Genomic DNA, 16,713 nt, shown 5'->3' with positions numbered 1-16,713 from the left:
TTCATTTTTAAATGGTAAAATATGATATAGTATCATATAATAATATGATAATAATCTAAAATGGACATTTTGTTGCTAGCCTGTGGTGTTGAACAGGGGCATTGTTAAAGATGACTCTGTCTAAACTCTTTATGGGTGTGCGTGTTTATATTTGGGGAGACTTCTGCAGTACTTAGTCTCCATATGACTTTTTTTGGCAGCTCCTTCCTGTTAGTTATCACTTTAATTATTCCTCCCCTCCACTGATCTGCACTTCTATACCCCCCCATTTAACCCTTCCTGCTCCAAAACCCAATGCCATGAATGGGTTACTTCTACTGGAATTGTAAGCCATTGAGGTCCCATAGACCCCCAAATATCATACTCCATGTTGATCTTTAACCACTGATCTTGGTTACCTTTTAGAACTTGACTGAAAGACTGTATTTCTGAAGACTCCGCATATTTGAGTCATAAAATATGGAGAAATCAAGATGGTTCACAATGGCAGCAGTTTGTGGTTGTGACCTTATGGATTGCCTCTCCCCATAAAGATCATTTTCACATATACATTTCTTTGCTTTCATATCTTTGCACCAGGCTCAGCTGTCACTGTGTAGGAGGAACATTGCAGATGGGGATGGCTCTGAGAGGTTGTCACCTGAGCAAAGTCTCAGTGGACCAATTCTCTGCCTCAGCACCAAAATTTAGCAGTGTTGGGTACTGCAGAAATCAAGATTTAAGAGGGCGGATGTGAGACTTAAGTGCTTAACTGATTCTCGTAAATAGTGATAGATGCCCAGCTTGTAAACCTCAAGGAAAGGAGAAGCACTGCAAGTATGAGAATTAAGAGTTGACATAAGCCCAGCTGTGGCAGGGCATGTCTGTAATCCCATGCCTTCAAGGCAAATCAAAGAAATTCTTGTGAGTTCAAGAACAGCCTTGTCTATGTAGTGAGTTCCAGACCAACCAGGGATGCATAGTAAAACCTTGCCTCAAAATAGTCAAAACAAAACAATATGGAGTCTATATGAACCAAAATGGTGTTTGTTGGCTATAAAGAGCAAACATGGGGATCTTCGTTGCCCAGTGCTCCTGAGTCCTGAAGTGGCATTCATAGGCCTGGCTTTTACAAGCTGGAAAGAAAGAAAAGAATGGAAGAGGTCACAAGATACTTGTTACTATTGTGTAAACTCATGATTGGTAAGGATGAATAGCAAACTATCAGTCATTGATCCCTTAAGTCACACAATCCAGCTAAGACTTGCAATGATCAGGAGAAGAGTTTCATTGAGCTAGCTGCTAGCCGTCCATCCGGTTAGGCCAGAATGAGCTAGGGCCTGCAGCCACCTGCCTCTCACCCATGGCTGTGGAATTTTATGGCATCCTTGGCATGGCAGTTTGAATCCTTTATCAGACTGGCTATTTATTCAAAATCAAAAATGACATTTTGGGAACCTCTAGCATGTATGAACTTCCAGTTATGGGGCAGCAACTCTGTAGATGGGCTGTAGCCTGCCTCATACCACACCCAGAAGTTAAAACTTTTTTGTTTCTATTTTCATGCATGTGAAACTAAAACAATAGAATCTAGGTGTCTATGAGGACTCACTTTCAAGTGTATCTACCTTCTTTGCCATGATGAGATGGTTTCCTTTCCTCGGGACAGGTAGTGGTTCACATCATTGGTGATGGCAGAAACAACCTGACAATTGGGTGGCTCTTTGGAATATATCCGCTTCTGTGACTCATCTAGGTGGTTTTTCTCCTGTCCCCAACTCTTCCTCTATACAGGTAACATAGATTCCCTTTGGTTTCTCTTGTCACATTCTAGTCATATTTTAGATCAAGGTTCCTTAGGCAGTAATTCCAGGTCTTCACCACTGAATGGATGATTTCTGATGCTCTCTGCACTTTATCTGCAGACAATATACTCGGGTGCAGGAGAACTGCAGGATGTGCTACCTTGGCACTATTTCATTTTATTTGGATTCTGTATGTTTTGCCTAAAGAGCCTTGGTGGCACAGACCATTGGTCATCTGGGTCCTCGAAAGCATCATTTTAGGATATTCTTCTCTGAAATGAATGACCTATCTTGAATCTTGGCCTGGATCTCCAAGGCCAAGTTAGGTGCAATTTTGTTTGGGGACTATTTACAGGGAAATATAGTCAATCATGCAACAGCTGCTTACCTCATAGAACGGGAATCAGCCAAGCTTAGTTCCAGATGTATTTAAGAGGTATCAGAACTCGTATCTTTTACGGTTCTTACAGGTAAGAGAGCTGGTAAACATAATATCTGAGTTTTACAAGTGACCAAATTGAATTCAGATTACCTCAGTCTCAGAAATTTATCATAAGCACATTTTTCTTGCCACCAGAAGAGAGGACAAATGGCAGGAAATGTAAAATTTGTGTATTACTGTGCTTCAACACATGGCTGACAGAAATTAACTTGTCATTGTGTTGATTCTATAGACGCTTTTACTTTAAGAGGCAAACATTTCATGAAAATATAGGAAGACTATCCCTAAATTTAGTCTCTAAATGTTCCATATTTTACATAAATAACTCAGTTCCTAAATAGTATCTATGTGTTTGCTTTTAAAGTTTTCTTTTAATTTAGAAAAGTAATTGCAAATTCAGTTATGAATCTCCCAAGTATTTCTGTTTCTCTACCCTGCCAAGAGGTTATCTGTTTGCACCTCCTGGAATATCTTCATCTCATCAAAGTGAGGCATGGAGCCCAGATGTAGAGCCATTGTTTTTACACTGTTTGGATGTATAAATTTCTCTGAGAATAAAAGATTCCTCAAAAATAAATTATAATCTGTTCATAATCACCTCTGTCACTATAAACGCTACAAGAAATTTGATGGCATGAACTTTTTGGTCTAGTATTTAGAAGTTGACTTTAAAAAAAATAAACACGGAACTTTTAAAAACCAAGCAGTATCCTTAGAACTACAAGTCATTTAATTAGAAATTATTTCATTTCTATAACATGTGTTATAATAAGCATTGACTAGATGCCTTTCGATGGTGTAACTCACCATGGCAAATCCTTTGCTTTTTTTGACATATGTTTTGGAGCATGAATATTGTGTTCAGCTTTAAGATCTTTATTTGTTTACATATCTCATTTCAGCCCCATTTGAAATCTTTTATATTAACAAAACCAATTGGGTTTACATTATTTGGTATTTATATTGATTGTAACCATCTAATGACGATCGCTGGGTGTTCATTAATCCCTAAGTCACTCTCTTTTATGCCCTTCCTACTAATTTGATTTAGCAAATGAGTTTTGAATTGCAAATTCATAGGAGCTTAATAAAAATGCACAGAATACCTCTACTGAGTTTTTCTTTTCGTCATCTTATAAGATATTAGCTTTTCAAAAAATATTTGCGGGCATAAGGATGAGGGCACGTTGGGAAGAAAGTTCTGCCGCACGTGTGAAACATTCCTATCCTCCCTGGGTGGACAATGCCTCCATTCATCGCCCAGGCTCTGGGGAGTATGCTCTTCCTTTCTTCCAGGAGTGTGGGTTAGCCAGAGAAAAACAGAAAGAGAAAAGGGCAGTACAGTCCTCTCTAAATCATCAGGTTTCATTCCAGCTGACAAACCAACTCCTTTTCAGTACATATTTATAAAGATGGGGAGTCACGCTATGTTCTAAGTAGCCTACAGCAGAGTAAAAATCTTTGCTAAGACTTTATACAACTCAGTTGGGTAACAGTTCATCAAATGCTCTCAGATTCTTTTTCTCCTGGCACAGAATGTATTTTGTAGTCATATTTCAACATGAGTAGGTATCTCTTAGCAAGCTGAATTTTCAGTAGCATTTAACATGTCAGTGAACACTACAATGAGCAAATTGTTTACCAAAAAAAATATCTTTTCTGTTTCTGGGATTATAAATATATACTTATTGTATATATTCCAATTTGTCTATACTGACACATCTGCATGAGTCAAAAGAAAATTAGGCATGTGTTATTTCTTCCCTAAGCAATTACACAGTAATTGTGGGTATTTGTTGTGTGAAACATTGGTCTGTGGATTGAGGTTCTATAATATGATCAAGAATGTTGAAACTCTCACATTCCGTTCATCCACGTCTTGCTGACTTCAGTACAAACTCCTTAAAGGAAGTGACACTTTGTGTCACTCCTAGACCTTACATGCAATCTCTGTGTCATAAATTCCCAATCAATGTATGCCAGCTGAAGGAATAATACTCGAGGGTTCCTCTGCATCGTTCTCCAAAGTAACTTGGAACTTAATTCTATTAAAAGAGATAGAAACATCAAATTGAAATGACAAAAGGAAGAATGTGTAACTGTTTCCTAACAGCAGACAAGCAGAGTTTTACTATTGAAAAATCTGGCCCCATTTTCTTTCAAACCATGGAAAAGGTAAGAGCACATCATGTTGGCCACCAAGTGTTTGCAAGGGGAAAGGCCCTTTCCATGGTGTAACTCGCCTCTTGAATACACGGTAAACTACAAAGGACCAGGTCCGTGGACGGGAGTATAGGCAAAGCCCTCTGCAGTCAAACTGGGTGATGTCCAAAGCTAAAAGATCCACTTTTATTTCTAGAACTTGACTCAAATACTGGAGTTGTCATAAACCAAAGGGAAAAATTCCCTGAGGAGTTTGCTTCCTGCTCACCACAACTGATCATTCAGATTGATCCTGTGTTACCACGTGGGCTGCTAGCTCTGGACACTGAAATCCCAGGGAGTCTAGAAAGATGTTACTTTTGATCATTTATTCTGATATAGCAAAAATATCATAGATGTAATATCCTCTAAATAAAGGAAACTTATTCCTCACAATTCTGGAAATTGAGAAGTCCAGTATCAAAGTGTTAGCAAATCTAGTGTCGGTGAGGGCATGTTCAATACCCTCTTGCTGTGTCCATACACAGTAGAAAGGACTATGGGGCTTCTTTCTTTCTGTTTTACATATATGCGGTGTGTGCATGTGTGTGCATGTGTGTGTGTGTTCATGTGCATGCGTGCGTGTGTGTGCATGATTGTGTTTGTGTATTAGGGTGAGTATGTTTGAATATGAGTACACAGGCAGGTCTGTGGATGCACGTGGGTACCAGAGGTTGACATGAGTCATCTCCCTCCATAGATGTCTCTCACTTGAGGCAGGATATCTCACTTGAAATCAAGTTCCCCAATTTAAGTATCTAACCTGACAATTTTCCCTGAAGATGCCTGATCTCTCTCTCTCTCTCTCTCTCTCTCTCTCTCTCTCTCTCTCTCTCTCTCTCTCTCTCTCTCTCTCTCTCTCTCTCTCTCGGCTGGAATTATAGCTGTGGCTCTGCACCCAGTCAGCAGATCTGAAGAGGGTCCTCACCCTTGCATGGCAGACAAGTGTTTTACTCACTCAGCCAACTCCCCAGCCTCTGGGATGTCTTTTCTAAGAGGACAATAATAGTCATAATGGCTCAGCCACCATGACTTACTTGCTTTCTGGAGACCATTTTCTAATGTTTAACCTTTGAGGTGATAGATGTAAAATTATTAATCTGAGTACTATATATACATGCAGATCATGCAGATTTCTAAAGGGACAATTCAACTGGAATTCTAAGATTCACAGACTCTGTTACTGTTTATCGTTTCTAGAGTGGGAAGAATTTAGGTGGACAGTTCACTATTTGATAAATTATTGGTTGATAATAGTTGAGAATGAATAGGCAAAAATATAAATAAGTAAAGTCTAAGTGTGAATGACTTCTATATGAGCCTTAGTAATATTAATGCCTTGATCCCATTAACCTGTTGCTTTAATTTCATTTTCTTAAAAGATTTATTATTTTATTTTAAATTATGTGTATGTGAGTATGTCCATGTATATGTGAGACATGTATGTGCAGATGTCCCTGGAGGCCAGAAGAGGTATTCAAACCCTGCAGGGCTGGAGTTACAGACAGTGGAGAGCTACCTGACATGGGTACTGGGAACTAATCTAAGGTCCTTTACAAAAGCCACCTACGCTCATAACCACTAAGTCATCTATCTGCCCGCCCCCATAGTGTATCTTTTATTTGAAGTTCAAGATAACTTGCATGTAAAAACCTAAAACATATACTTTATAGGTATGGAAGGGCTAAACTGCTAGCCCTCAAAGACTCATGTTCCTCTCCACGAGGTTAGTTGTTGTGAGCAAACATCTGAGTCAGAAACTATAGTTCCCACTCTCTATGCACCTAAGTGGGAAACAGACTACTATGGATGAAGGAAGTGGGAACGTCAGTGATCCACGTCTTTCTGGGACATGCTGAAGAGGTAAATGAATCTTCCCCCATCCTCCTGATGTTCTTAATAAGGAAAACACCAAGGGAGTGGATGCACAATTACAGAAGGAGTCTGAGTCTCAAAATGACCACGGATGACAGGCGGGGCGGGGAGGGGGAGGCAGAAGGCTGTCAAAACCTGAGTGTGAACAGAAGTTTGAATCATGAGCAAGAATTCACTGTTGTTTGATCGGTGGGAACTGGGGACTTTAACCTGTTCCAGCAGCGAGCAGCACGTTGACAGATACAGGCATCAATAAACACTTGCGAAGAATCCTATTATTTGTTTTGCCACAAGTGTGGAATTTCTGTAGAAAAAGCAGAATCACACAAACATGGCAGCTTGTAGACAGAAAAAGGCAAATATAACCTCTGCCCAATGACCCCTTCCTCCTCACTCTGTCATGGTTTTTCTAAACATTGTTAAATTCATTTTAGTTTTTATCTCTCCTTTTTCTACCCATCTTTCTCTGCTCTTTCCACTCTCTCTTTTTTTTCTATCACCTTTCCCCTTGCCACTAAAAGGTTGTTTTGTTTATTTTGTTCTTAAAGACAATAATTAAAATCTGTACCAATCTTTGCTCTGACTCACATACTGCCCAGCGGACATTTACCTTAATTTAAAATTTTAATGAGTAAATATCATTTTTCTAAATTGAAAGAACAATGAAGGGAGAGAAGAATAAAAATTATGTGGACTGAGTAGGTTATATTTATATATTTAAGAATATATAAATATGTATATATACATATATATTTTCATATACATGTATATGTAATAGCTAAAGAAAAAGAGGCCATGATTTTGAGAAAGAGCAAGGGGAGTCCATCAGAGGGGTTGGAGGGAATAAAGGGAAGGAGAAATGATGCAATTAAGTTATAATTTTAACAATTAAATTATTATGCAAAAAAATAATAAAAGAAAATATAAAACTGAAACTAGCATACTGGAAACAAAAGTGTTTTTCCTTTTATCTATAGATGGATGTTTGTGAAAAGAGAGTAACTCAGGGTGAATTATAACTCTTTAATATCAACCCACACTGGACACTTAGCTGTGTTCTGAGATACAGCAACCACTGAGATGTTCACAAAAGTGAGACTTTTTTAGAGAAGCTGAAAAGTGGAAACTGGTTATGAGTAAGTACTGTAAGCAGCTTTAGCAATTTTGGCTGTGCAGCTTCCCTTCCCATTACAGTCATCTTCCAAACTGACAATATATCTTCAACTAATGCAGTCCTTGGCATTGCTCTTATTTTAGGCGTGGGGGTGTCAAATGCGGTAGCATTAGGATGGCAGGTTTTATGTGTTGATCGCACCTGAAAGGCAAACCAGACTTAGTGCATGCACTTTGCCAACCATGTGGTAAGCCCCATCCAGCTCCTCGGATGTGACCTAAATTTCAAGAGACAGACTGGAATGTGAAGCCTCTACATCCTGTCAGCTTACTCTGAATGACCGGTCCCTACTGCTGAGTATCATGTATCTGAGTTTATCCCAGTAGATCTTAATCACTGTCACCTGTGCAGAAGGACCCATAGAGCTTTGATATGGGCTGAATGGAGGACAGTCTCAGGCATGGTTTCTGAAAAGGAACTGGAAGCCAAGCTTCCTTCTGAGCACACATGCAAATTGCAGTTTGAAAAGCCAGCTGAAGAGTCAGGTGGGGATGCCTGGGAGAGCACATTCACGATAAAAAGCCCGGGACAAAAAGGGCTGGGTGAAGGTTTGGGTGTATCTCACGGCATTGCAAAAGCAGGTACTGTGAGTTCTCTGCAGATCATTCCACTAATCGCAAATGTATTATGGGGAGAAAACTCAGGTCATCATTCTTATTTGTAAGCATCATTTATTTGAGGCACTTATAAAAATATACACGATATCAGTGTGTAACTCGTGCCTCTCCTTCATTAGGCTTCTGATTAACATATGGCTATTTTGCTGCTTTGTGGAGTTGTCCCGCTGTTAATAAAGCATGACCTGCAGAATACAAAGGCACACATATTCATGCTGAGCTAATATTTCTTCCCCCCAAATCAGTGAGTTTTTCGTCTAGATTCTTTTCAATTACTGACATTGATTGTGTCCTCATGGAAAGAGCTAGCAGTTTCAAAAGAATTCTGCACTGTCTGGGTTATTTCACAACACAGCCGACACAGGCAAAATAAACAGCAGGTTTGTGATGGATGCAAAATAATGGAGGAGATTTATTATGCCAATATAGAGAAAAACCAGTCTGAAAAGTTTCATTATCAAGGTTAATTTGTATTATATAAAAAGGATTCCAAAATAGAGCTTGGGGAAGTGGCAGTTTTTCCACCAGTTTGGCATATTAGCATATTATTATAAGAATAGTAACCGAAGTGAGTGGTGCTGTTGCTGAGGAAGGGACACGTCGTATATGACAGCGAGTGGCTTCACCCACGCTTACTGTATCACCCTGTTTGAAGAGCTGAGACAGAGCGTGTGTCAGCACTTCCATTAGAAGCCTGTACTTGGAAGAGTTTGGAATGTGGCCAATAAAAGATCACTCTGAACTCAGGGTTGGCACAGAAAACTTCCTCCCATGAGCAAAAGTTGTTTTCATTATTTCTTCTTCATCGTTGTTTCTCTCCACCCCCCCCCCCCCGAAAATTCCATAAAACTTCATCTGGTTGCTTTTAAGCTTGGATATCTGAAGTAAAAGTTGTGTATAGGAGAGCCAAGCCAGTGGTTTGAAGACAATACATCTTTTGTCCATCTGGGCAGGATCTGCACTGCATATTTTATGTGGAGAAGCCATGCTATTCTGTAGGGAGCATTTAGAGATGGAATAAAGACTAATTTCCAATGACCGCTCCATTATTAGCTGTAATAATGAGATGGAGAAGAATCAAATGGGAGTGGGAGTTATCTTACTAATGCCTATTAATTGTATACATTGCTCTACAGCTATTTGGGAGTTATCTTACTAACATATTAATTGTATACATTGCTTTACAGCTGTTTATAAAAATACTCTTCACAACAGTTTTACCTAGTTTCACATTCATAGTCTTTTTGGTGTATAATTTACATACATTGAAATATACCGTTTCAAGTATTCAGTTATGAATTTTGATAAGTGTATACAGTAATTAACACCAACCGCAGTGAGATTCCAGGGCAATTTCATTCACACTGAAAGTTCTCCTCCATAGGGTAGCAGAAACTCCCTCCACCCCTGACCTACCTCAGTCCCACACAGCTACTGACCTGGTTTGACAGTGTTATAAGCACACATCTGGGTGTACACATCTTTGTGTGCACATCTTCATCCACGTATGATTTTCTTTTCCTTAGGAGGAGGACTGTGGTCTTGTTTTGAGCTCTGAATGGATCCACCCAACCAGCTTTCAAAGTTACCATCAGCTTCCCTTGCCACCAGTAGTGGTTCCCAGTTGCCTCACAGCCTCCAACTCTTTTGCCAGTTAGCCCAGTGATAACACGTTGGGTGTATTTGCCATGTGTACATCTGCTTTAGTGTGTTGGGCTTTCCCACCAGCGTTTTGTTTTTTTTTTTTTTTTTTAAAAAAAAAAACAAACCTATGTGTTTGTCTTTTTATTGCTAAGTTTAAACTTTTGTGATGTATTTTGGAAAATAGTTCTTTGCCAGATGCATGTTTAGCAAATGTTTTCTTCCAATGTACGGCTTCCTATTCTTTCCTTGTATGTTTTTATGCCAAGGACCAAATCCAGAGTTTGGCCCATGCTAGGCACATGCCCTATTTCTGAGCTACAACCTTTGGTGCACTTTTACATTTTATTGCTAATTTTTATTAGCAAATTTTTGTTTGTTGAGGTCTAGAATATGTATTTTCCCCTGTGGCTCATTTGTTTAGGTGCCATCAGAAATACTCAATCATGAGGGTTAGGATTTTTATTCTCCACATCATTTTCTGGCTGTGACTGTTGAAAGAAAGCGTGGGCAGTGTGTGGCTAGCGTGAGTAGATGTTGTGGGGTATGTAGAGGTGAGGCAAGCATCATACTACATAGTTTTGAACTAGCTTGAATCTATGATAAATTTCAAATCGGTGTTTATTACAGTGGGAACTAATGGTTGAATCTTTTTCCTTACCTATATCAGTGTATATTTTTTTCCAGCAGCATTAATTAAATGGCTATTCCAACCACATTAGCTTATAATGACATGCTTTGCAAAGAACATTTCAAGTATCAAATCAAACATTAGGATAGTGCTATAGTATTAAAACCAGCATAGTATTGACAAAGATTCCAGATGCACCAATAAATGGATGAGAATTAAGAACCCAGATATAATTCTGCACAGCTGGGGCCACTAGATTTTTAACAAGAAGCCAAAAATACACATCGAATGGAAAGAAAACCCTCAGCATCTTAAGAAATTGTGTTGGTCACACTGTGTGGCTGCATGTGTGTCTCAGGGTTTCTGCTGCTATGAAGAGACACCATGGTCACAGCATCTCTTATAAAGGAAAATATTTAATTTGGGTGACTTGCTTACGGTTCAGAGATTCAGGCCATTTTCATTATGTAGGGAAGCATGGCAGCATGCAGCAGACATGGTGGTAGAGAAGAAGCTGAGAGCTCTATATCTTGCAGGCAGCAGGAAATGGTTTGACACACTGGGTGGTGTCCTGAGCATAGGAATCCTTAGATCCCACCCTCATAGTGACATGATTTCTCCAACAAAGCCATACACATTCTATCAAAGCCACACCTCCTAATAGCACCAATCCTTATGAGATTATGAGTACCAATTACATTAACACTACCACAATGTATAATAATAAAACTAGATCCTTATCTCTCTGCCTGCACAAAATTCAACACCAAATAGATCAAGGACCATGATGTGATAAAACATTATAACCCAAGTCTGGTAGAAAAAGTAGGGAAATGCACTTGTATTTCTTGTAGGCAAGAAGAAGAGATTTCTAAACAGGACCCAAATAACACAGGTGTTAAGACCAACAATTGGCCAATGAGATAATATGAAACTGAAAATCTTTTGTTAAGCAAAGGACACCATAATTTAGTGAAGAGATAGCCTAGAGAAAGGAAAAAACTTTCCCAGTTACACTTTGAGCAGATGTTAGTATCTAGAATATACAAGAAGTAAAAAAAAAAAAAACCTGAACACAAAGAAAATAAACAATCCAATTTAAAAGTGAGTTCTCAAAAGATGAAATACAAATGACTCGGAACGTTTTTTATTGTTAAACATTTACCAGAAGAGAAATAGAAACTGAAACTACTTTGAGATTTCATCATACCTCAGTCAGAATGGCCAAGATCAAAAACCAAATGTCAGCAGATGCTGGTGTAGACATGACAAAAGGAAAGACTTATTAGCTGTTTCATGGGGGTGAAAACTTATACAGCCACTATGGAAAGCACTGTGGAGGTTCCTCAAAATGCTGGAAATTGATCACATGATCCAGGTTTGCCACAATTGGGCATATATGCAGAAGACTCAATGGAATATTATTCAACAGTTAAGAAAAGTGAAATTATTCTTGTTCTTTTTTAACTTTCTCTTTATTCTTTTATATCATGTGTCTCAATGCCATTCATCTCCGGGCCCTTTGTATTTGCCATCTGCACTTTCAACATCCCCTCCCTCAAATAAAATGAAATTGAAGAGAAAACAAGAAGAATAAAGGAAAAATGAATCTCGTTATAGAAGCTGTGGTGTGACACAGTGAGTCATGCAGTGGGCCCTTTTATCCATGTATCATTATTTGCAAGCGTTCATTGTAAGGAGTCGTTGGTCTGGTTCGAGGCCTTTGGTTTCTGCTACACCATCGACGATGGGGTGTCACTGGGACCCCTCCTAGAAATCCAGTTTTTGTCCTGTGTTGTGTAGATTTTGCAACTTTGTATCTGCAGGATTGACCCCTTCACATGGTGTAGAAGGTTACCGATGATGTGGATGTTGGGGTAAGCCAACTCATAATCCTGGTTCTTGTCACATCCTCAGGGTCAGATCACCTTTGCCCCTATGAACACAGTCAGCTCTATTGTGCTGCCCAGGTGAGGAGTAGAACTCACTCTTCTGAGTGCTTCAGTCAGAGAGGAGAAGAACCAGTTCTCCCTAAAGTTGCTGCCAGTGAAGGGGCGGGGCTCATTCTGTATACTTCAGGCTGCTGTGGGATAATGTTCTTGTACAATGTAAAGATTTATCACTCGTATTAGTTTAATGAAACTCTGATTGGCCAGTAGCCAGGAAGGAAGTATAGGCAGGGTGACCAAACTAAGAGAATTATGGGAAGAGGAAAGGTAGAGAGTCAGTTACCAGCCAGATGCAGAAGAAACAAGATGAAAATGCCTTATTGAGAAAAGGTACCAAGCCATGTGGTTAAACATATACAAGAATTATGCAATTATTTAAGTAGTAAAAGCTAGTTAATAATAAGCCTGAGCTAATTGGCCAAACAGTTAATAATTAATATAAGCCTCTGTGTATTTCTTTGGGACTGAAAGGCTGCAAGATCAGCGGGACAGAAACTTCCATCCACCCTAGGCTTTCAATGGTATCAGGAGTCATGGGCTTCAACACAGACTAGGGCAGTATTGGTGCCATGAACCTAGACATGGGCCCTGGCAGCATCCCAGGTCCAGATATCACCATGGCCCTGCGTGGCAATGAAACTTCCCACTTCATCCTGCTCCTCACTGCTTTCAAAGAGGACATGTCTCTGTCCACAGTATATGAACCATTCTCTCTCTCTCTCTCTCTCTCTCTCTCTCTCTCTCTCTCTCTCTCTCTCTCTCTCTCTCTCTCTGTTGTTGTGTTTGGGTCTCATTGCCCTGCTGAGTCTGCCATGGCAATGGGCAGGACCATGCTTCCTCTTCTAAGCCAGCATGGTCTGCCATGGGCCTGCTTGTGGGTCTCATTGTCCCACTTAGTCTGTCATGGTGCTGGGCAAGACAATGTTTCCAAGAATCATAATGGTGCCTTACTGTCCAGCACCAGAGGTACCAAGTGGCCCTATGGGTGAAATTTTTCCCACTCCAAGTCTAGAAACCTGGAGCAGAGTTATGCTGGCCTTCCAGGGTCTGCCAGCTATCCTTGTTCTTAAAACTGGAGTATTTAAAAAATAGTTTCTTAATTTATATTCTGATCAGTTAGTGTACATTCTTTTCCCTTTGCTTTCTTAAAACTTATTTTAACCTTCTGACTTTTCATGTCAATTTTACTTTAAAAGTATGTCTCATAGGGGCTAGTAGATATATCTCAGTTGGTAAGATGCTATAAAACCATGAGGACATGATCTTAGTCTCCAGAACCAACATAAAAGAATCAGGTATTGCACAGCATGTGCTGATAATTCCAGTGTTTTGGATACAATGACAGGAAATTCCTTTAGGGTCACTGGCTAGTCATCCTAGCCTACCTGAAGACTGACATTTGAGACTGCACTGTGACCTCCACATGTATGCACACACAAACATGTGCACCTATGTGCATACATATGTACCCACAAGAACGCATACCCATGTGCACAATACATCTATACATACCAAAACATATTTCTTTGCTGTATTGTTGATGAATAATATATATAAAAATATATATATATATATGTATTTTGATGTACAGTGTTATATTTTCATTTATATTCTACTTTCCACATTTGAACAATACTAATAATCTAACTTACATTTTAAAAATCGTATCTGTACTAAGTGCACACAGCATATTTTTCTTGTCATTATTCCCCAAATAAGTCAGTCGGTATATATGAATCACTTGCATTGCATTGGGAATTACTGTAATTCAGAGTGATGCATATAGGACAGAGGTTATGATACAATTTTGCTATTTTACAGAAGGTCACTAAACATTCCTGTGTTGCAACCTGAGTGTCCTGTATCTAAACCCTGTGGATACCTGGGACAAATGATCGTATACATTGCCAAATGATTAAATCAAGCTAAGTAATATAGCCATTTCCTCACATACTAAATACTTTTGTGATGAAACCATTTCATACTTACTCTCTGTAACATGAAGGGCCAGCTTGCTTGTTGGGGTTTTCTGTCCAGCCCAGTACCCCACAGCAGGCAAGCCCCAAAGAAAATCACACAGAGATCTCTATAAGTTATAAAGCTGATTGGCCCAATAATTCAGGCTACTTGTTAGCTCTTGTAGCTTATATTAACCCATTATTCTGATCTATGTTAGCCATGTGGCACAGTACCTTTTTCAGTGGGGCAGATCACATCCTGCTGCTTTGGTAGTCTGGGCAGGAGTTTGAGGAATCAACTTCCTCCTTCCCAGAATTCTCCTGTTCTCATTGCATCATTTCTACTTCCTGTCTGGTTTTCCCACCTATACTTCCTGCCTGGCCAATCAGCATTTATTTAAAACATGATTGACAGATTACAGACAACTCTCCCGCACCAACTCTCTATACATTCTTATTAACTGCAGTCACAGTAATATGTAATAGATCTACAGAGTATAGTCATCCTAACTGAAGCTCATACACTATGACCAGCATCTTCATTCTCTTTATCCTTAGTAACACCACTATGTTCTGCTTCCACGTTTAGCTTTTTAAGACTTCACATGTAAATGAGTATTTGTCTCTATATGCCTTTATTTGAGCATAATGTCTTCCAGGTTTATCTATACTAACAAAGTCAGGATTTATTTATTTAAATAATCAAATAGTTATACACACACATTGGTGGGAATTTGAGTTGCTTCAACTTCTTTTTTTTTTTTTTTTTTTTTTTTTTTTGAGACAAGGTTTCTCTGTGGTTTTGGAGCCTGTCCTGGAACTAGCTCTTGTAGACCAGGCTGGTCTCAAACTCACAGAGATCCGCCTGTCTCTGCCTCCCGAGTGCTGGGATTAAAGGCGTGCGCCACCACCGCCTGGCTCAACTTCTTGACTATGGAAAATAATGCTGCTTGCTATTGTGAATGTGAGCACAAATATCCTTTCATCACTCTGATTCATATTATTTGGATGTAAACCCAGACATAAGGTAGTGCTGGATCATATGGTAGTTTAATTTTAAATTTTAAAGGAAACCCCATATTATTTTCCATAGTGACTATGCTTCTCACATTCCTACCAAAGATGTTCATAGCTTTCAGTGACCAATCCAACATTTCTTAGCTTTTGTTTCTTTGACTGTAGCCACCCTAAAAGGTGTAAGGTGATAACACATTGCTCTTTAAAATCTTGTTTTGTGATGACCAGAAATAGTGAGCATATTTTCATATAGCTATTGGCCACTTGCATATCTTCTTTTGAGAAGTGACCACTTGGGTCATTTGCCTACCTTTAAAGTTAGACTAATTGGGGTTTTGCTATTGTTAATTGTTTTTCTATTTTTATTTTTTTATTTTCTTTTGTTAGTCTGAGAATTTCATACAATTGATTTTGATCTCTTGCCAGATTCACTCCCACTTTAATACCTACCCAGTTTTGTACCCTCTTTTAAAAACAAAATGAAACAAAAAACCATTTGTGCTGCCCAAATACTCTTGACTTGAAATTCTTGAAATTGAGCATGTGTCACAACTGCTTTGAATTCATGTGTGCAACTATCCAGCTGTGTCCAGAACACTGTTTCCTTGTAGCCATCCATGACCTCTGTCTGGTTCTTATAATATATTTGCCTCCTCTTCTGCAATGATCCCTAAGCCTTAGGAGAAGGAGATGTGATATAGATGTCCCATTTATGTGCCTTGTGAAGTTATGGGTCTCTGTGTTAACTACCATTTACTTCATAAAAAAGATTCTCTGGTAAAAGTTGAGATATGAACTAACCTATGAGTATAGCAATTCGTCATTAGGAATTGGTTTAATACTATGTTCATTTAGCTGAATGGTTATAGTAAATTCCTAGAGCCTATCATCTGTCTAGTCACAGATTTTGAGCACTGACAATGGTGCTAGTTTTGGGTTCCATCTTGTGGAGTAGGTTTTAAATCCAATTAGAAAGTGGTTGTTTACTTCTATGGCATTTATGCCAGTATTGCACTAGTGACCCCTCCTCGCCAGAATGGTCTTTATTGTAACTTACAGGTTTCACAGATGGGAAAAATTGATGACTTCTTTTCTCCTCTGTTAGTAAGCATAGCATCTTCTATCACTGTGAAAGCTACCCAGTAGCGAAGATGATTCCACTGTTAGCTCACTATTCTGGTGTTGAGCATTTTGATTAAGTTCATCAACTTACCAGCCTGGAACTTTTTCTTGTCATGTCATTTGATATCAGGGTAATTCTGAGTTTATAAAATGAGTTTGGAAGTGCTCCCTCATCTTCAGATTTTTGAAACAGTTTTGGAACGACTAGTATTGTTTCCTCTCTGAATGTTCATTTAGAGACTTTCAATTTCTTAAATAACTCGTTGGCTCTCCAGAAGTATGTTATTTAATTTCCACATAT

The sequence above is a fragment of the Chionomys nivalis genome, chromosome 11, assembly GCF_950005125.1.
Source record: "Chionomys nivalis chromosome 11, mChiNiv1.1, whole genome shotgun sequence".
Taxonomy (NCBI): domain Eukaryota; kingdom Metazoa; phylum Chordata; class Mammalia; order Rodentia; family Cricetidae; genus Chionomys; species Chionomys nivalis.
This window is presented reverse-complemented; position numbering follows the sequence as displayed.